Here is a 6,000-nt window from a genome sequence, read left to right as displayed (position 1 = left end):
CAAGTGTAATAATCCCACTCTTCTGCTTCATTCTTTTCATGTCTGCTTTCCAAACCCTAACCATTCATTCCCAAAATGTGAAAAGAACACTAAAAATGTGTAGTTACATAAATTTTCTCTTAATTTCTCTCTAAAAAATACATCAAATGAAATATATTTAAGTATATTATTTTAGAGTAACTGGAATTTAAAATATCCTTCAACACTGTATATTTTTCAAAGAAAAAGATTCTTCCATATATTTAAAAGTGCACATGTTAGTATGTAACTGCATAGAAAACAAACTGAAACCATAACCACCAATATGTGAACAATTTTATTTTTCTGATAAAAAAAATTAACAGCAATGGGCAGAGACACACTATCATATTTCCTTCTCAGAACACTAAAGTGTTGGATTCTTGTCCATAAGATTAAATCATATAATATTGTATAAATGAAAATAAGAGGTAAACTTCCCTTACTATTTTGTTATTTTGAATAATATTGTTAATATTGCCCTTTGGGTATGAGAGTTCTCAGCGGTATCCAACTCTTTGTGACCCCATGGACCATAGCTTCCCAGGTTCCTCTATCCAGAAGATTATGCCTGCAAGAATACTAGAGTTGGTTGTCATTTCTTATACCAGGGAATCTTCTCCAGCCATGGATCATACGCATACCTCTTGCATCTCCTGCATTGGCAGGAGATTCTTTACTGCTGAGCCACTTGGGAAGCCCCAATATTGCCTTGTACTCATTTTTCAATCATGATCATTGCTCAAATAATCAAAGAAACTTTTGACACTTTAAAATGTCTCTCTATTCTTCATTAAAACCCCATAAAACAAGCAGTTTAAGACTGACTGCTCTACAGTGGGCATACTTGGTGTACAGTACTGAGGGAGCAACTGAGCACAACTGACGAGTCATCTCCCTCTGCTCACCATCCCATGTCCACTCACCCAAGTCATCTGGGCCTAGAGATAGCAACTTAGTTCTGGGATAATGTTTTTCTTTTTTAAAAAGTTAATCAAAGAAATGTTTTATTTATTTTTTTCTATGCTTAACTCTACCATTAGAACTTTTATTATTGTCCTCACCAGTTCTCACTCTGATCTTGATAAAAGGCACACTTTCCAGATGATATTCTTAATTCAGAGAGACCAGAATGAAGTGGTCTCAGACGAACATCACATGAGTAGCTTGAAAAATTTCCTACTCCAGAGGCCTCTCTCTATACTAAATATATGCCTCACACTCCCCCATGAATGCTGGTCACAGCGGGAAGTGGATTCTTTGTTTTGATGCAATATGGTTCTATTTCAGAGTCTATTTAGAATATGGACAATGTTTTATTCTTGGGAAGAAATGTGGTCAAATATGGTGTCTCTCTGGTAAGGAAATACACTCTGCACTCTAAATTTTTTAACTTCTCCTTTAGTTCCCTTCCTTATATTGAAGACAATGTTTTAATGCCATATTTCCATGAACACTAATTAGAAAGATTTGGAATTGTTGCATAACTTTCAGAAACATCAAGAATTTCTTCTCCAAGGTATTGGTGGACCTTCTGGACTCTCTACATAATCAAAGTGAGTACACAGTCTCAGAGCTGTGTAGATGCCCTCTTTGAGGTAATATTCAGGTCCTCACAGACCCATAGTCATCAGGGCCTGCAGTTTTCTTGACTTGAGGAAAACTGTGTTCTAGGCACAGATATGTAACTGTAATTAACAGAAATTTCCAAATATTGAGAAAAGTGATAATAACTAATTTAACTCAGGAAGGAACTTAATAGAGCTTATGGAGAGAAATCTTTCAAAGCCTACAATAGTCAATAGTTACCCTGAAAATGGAATTATGCTCTTGGAACTGAACAGGAAGCACAGAATGACAGCACAGATGAAGGGCTGACATCAGAGAGTATCGGGACTGCACTCCAGTCATGCTATTTCCCAGCTCTGAGACCCTAACAGGTTACTGCTAAGTCACGTCAGTTGTGTTCGACTCAGTGTGACCCCCTAGACGGCAGCCCACCAAGCTCCCCCATCCCTGGGATTCTCCAGGCAAGAACACTGGAGTGGGTTGCCATTTCCTTCTCCAATGCATGAAAGTGGAAAGTGAAAGGGAAGTCACTCAGTCATGTCCAACTCCTAGCGACCCCATGGACTGCACCCTACTAGGCTCCTCCATCCATGGGATTTTCCAGGCAAGAGTACTGGAGTAGGGTGCCATTGCCTTTTCCACTAACAGGTTACACTGGGAGTCAAATTCAGAATAGTAACAAATATTTCATTTATTTTATTTGGTTATTGTGAAGATTACTTTAGACAATATGGGTGAAATTTTCTAGCATATGGGAGGTATTCAGAAAGAGAGTGACAAAGAAAGAGAAAGGTTTAGTTTTCCCATGACCTGAAATTAGCAACTCGAAGAAGAAAATAAATCGTCCCATTTATTCTTATTTTTAATTGTCCTAACATTTGATTTTTTGTGTATTAGTTCTGCTCTACTCATTTGATTTTCAACTATGCTCTTAGAATCTTTAGTCTCACTTCTCCTACTTAGGGTAGAGTTGAAAATTACCTACCTATTTCATATAATTAACTTTAACAGAATTATTAATATAGTTTTTATATAATTATCTTCACAGTAATACTTTGCAATTTACCTAAAATAATATTTACAACCTATTAAGCTACTATTAGGTGAAAAGGCATAACCTTTTATTCTTTGATAAATCATTCACCACCTGCAATCTATTTCTTTCTCACTGAAGTGCTCAAAAGTGATCACAGATCATAGTAAGAAAATATTCGATAAATTCCTGTTTACCACACTGGAAAAACTTGAAAGTCCCTCCTACATCTATTACTTTCCAATTTTCATTTTCATCCTTGGTACCTGATAAATCAATGGATTTAAACCAAACCAGTATCATCAAAAGCTTCAGTTACAGACAACAGGGAGATTATATTCATGTAAAACCTCAGAACCACAGCACTGAAGTGATCATAATTCTTGATTCATAGTACATTCACAAATTTCTCAATGTTTATTTTGAATTTTTTTGCTTGTTTATTTACAAACAAAACTATAACTATAAAAACATGACTAGTATAAGACCTAAATAGCTCATAATATCATACAGCTGATAATCTGTGCATACTTATCCTGATCCTTACCCCCCATGCTGGAGTTACTTACATCATTTTAAATACATAGTTTATACATAGAAGTCCCTACAAAATACATTATTTTCTATTGCTGTTCACTTTATAAAAATTATGATAACCTCTTTTTTCTTCATTATTATGCCTCAAAAAGATACATCTTTGTCATTTTATATAGTTATATTTTATATGTTATATTTCTGAATAATATTCCACTGTCCTGTTTATATGTATAATTATAAATATTTCCATATATACAGTTGTAAGAATCAATCTCAAGAATGCAAATGAGACTGAAATTGCTGGACCATAGGATGTATCAGTTTTGAGCTTTACATGAAAAGGACAATTTTTTTCCAAGGTGACTATGTAAGTAAATGTTTCCATCAGCAATAAGTAAGAAACCTGCTTAATTCAGAAAATATATTTTTATGTCTTTTCTTCAGATTAAATTAGAATAAATTGAACTAAATGGAAGAAGTAACCAGTCATGGGGTCTCAAAGAGTTGGACACGACTGAGCGACTGAACTGAACTGAACTGAACCAGTCTGTAGTGTCCCGATTTAATTTTCTTGGTCTGTGTGATTTATGGGAGCTCCAGGCCTTCCTCCTAGTGATATTTTACTCACTATATTTAATCCCCATATTAGGCAACATCTTCATTGTGCTGGTAATTATTGCTGACCTTTATCTCTACTCCCCTAAATACGTCATATTAATCTTTGATTCATTAACATGCCTTTCATCAGTAAACACTCCTAAACTGACCTCAGATTTTCCCAAGGCAAACAAGACCACTCCCTTAGAGCATGCATGTGTCAGATTTTTTTTGGACATTTTTTTGAGGGGATGAAGTGGTGCTGCTTGTGTCTATGGCCTATGACCTTTATGTGGCCATCTGCAAGCCACTCCATTACTCTAGCATCCTGAACACACAAATGTGCATTCAGCTAGTGATGACATCATGGATCACTGGCTTTGTACACTCAGTAAGCCAACTAACTATAATTATATAATTGCCTTTCTGTGGACCCAGAGAATTGGATAGTATTTTCTGTGATATTCCATTGGTGATCCAGCTAGCTTCCTTGGACACTTATGTTTTAGAAATGTTGATTCATGCTGACAGCAGGGTACTGGCCACCATCTGCTTCATTCTACTGCTGATCTCTTACTTTTATATTCTGCTTACTGTCTGCCATCAATCCAGGGGCAGGGCATCCAAGGCTCTCTCCACTTGTACTGCCCACAGTGGTCATGTTATTCTTTGGCCTTGTATCTTCATCTCTCTTTTTCCACTCAGCACCATTTGGGTAGGTAAGTTCCTTGCTGTAGTTTATGTGATCATCACACCACTACTAAATCCAGCCATTTATACTTTAAGAAACAAAGAAATGGGGAATGCCATTAAGTGGCTATGATGACAAACTGTGGATTTCTGTTGGTATTTCATCATCTCAAATTATCAGAATGTCTTCCGTGAGCACCCTAAATTATCCACACCTATCCTGTTACTTAAGACTGGGAAGAGTTCCCCAATTCACATATAGAAATCATGTATATCTCTTGAAGAAAGTTTTGTATCAATTCTTCAGTATTCTTGAATTGCAAAAATGAGTTCCTGTTTGGGAAACGTGGCCAGTTTTTATAAGTATGATTTTGATTGTTCTCAAGAATGACTTGAAATTAGTAAGAATTTTAATGTTAATTATTATGATTCTTACTATTACTTCAACAGTGACCACCATGTCAGGAAATTTTCTATTATTCTATGCATTTCTTAACAGAGCATTTCACATAGGCCTTCTCTAAAGTTTTCTTTAATAAGTTAGTGCATTATGTCGCTATATTTATCTTTATAAAATGATAAATTAGTCTATCAATTAGACAACATTCTATTATCTTCTATAAACATATATATATATAAGTAATCATTAAATATTTCTGATCCTATTCAGAAAGGAAATTGAATCATAATCCTAATTAGGAGAGTTTTTTTCTCTTAACATCATGTTTTAGTCATTTGTGAAACAGTGTAATATCTTTAAAAGATTTATCTTAAATACAATTGAAGTGAAGTGAAGTGAAATTCACTTCAGTTCAGTTCAGTTCAGTCACTCAGTCGTGTCTGACTCTTTGCGACCCCATGAATCACAGCACGCCAGGCCTCCCTGTCTATCACCAGCTCCCGGAGTTCACTCAGATTCATGTCCATCGAGTCAGTGATGCCATCCAGCCATCTCATCCTCTGTCATCCCCTTCTCTTCCTGCCCTGAATCCCTCCCAGCATCAGAGTCTTTTCCAATGAGTCAACTCTTCGCATGAGGTGGCCAAAGTACTGGAGTTTCAGCTTTACCATCATTCCTTCCAAAGAAATCCCAGGGCTGATATCCTTCAGAATGGACTGGTTGGATCTCCTTGCAATCCAAGGGACTCTCAAGAGTCTTTTCCAACACCACAGTTCAAAAGCATTAATTCTTCGGTGCTCAGCCTTCTTCACAGTCCAACTCTCACATCCATACATGACTACTGGAATGGACTATACAGTTCGTGGAATTCTCCAGGTCAGAATACTGGAGTGGCTTAGCCTTTCCCTTCTCCAGGTGATCTTCCCAAACCAGGGATTGATCCCAGGTCTTCCACATTGCAGGCAGATTCTTTACCACCTGTGCTATCAGGGAAGCCCATTAAATACAAAGATGGCTATATCAACAACCTTTGGAGATTTTTCTTTTTTCCTTCCTAGTAATAAATGTGTTAGGCCAAAAAATGTAGCTTTGGAATAAACTATCCACTTAATTCACTGAAGTGTTCAAATAGCCTGTAAGAACAAGATTATGTTCA

The 6,000-nt window shown here is 36.3% G+C and overlaps 1 pseudogene; it reads left to right on the top strand.

Annotated features, from left to right (window-relative positions):
• LOC102184727 lies at positions 3,689 to 5,303 on the top strand (annotated as a pseudogene).

The sequence above is a fragment of the Capra hircus genome, chromosome 10 (assembly GCF_001704415.2).
Source record: "Capra hircus breed San Clemente chromosome 10, ASM170441v1, whole genome shotgun sequence".
NCBI lineage: Eukaryota > Metazoa > Chordata > Mammalia > Artiodactyla > Bovidae > Capra > Capra hircus.
This window is presented reverse-complemented; position numbering and strand designations above follow the sequence as displayed.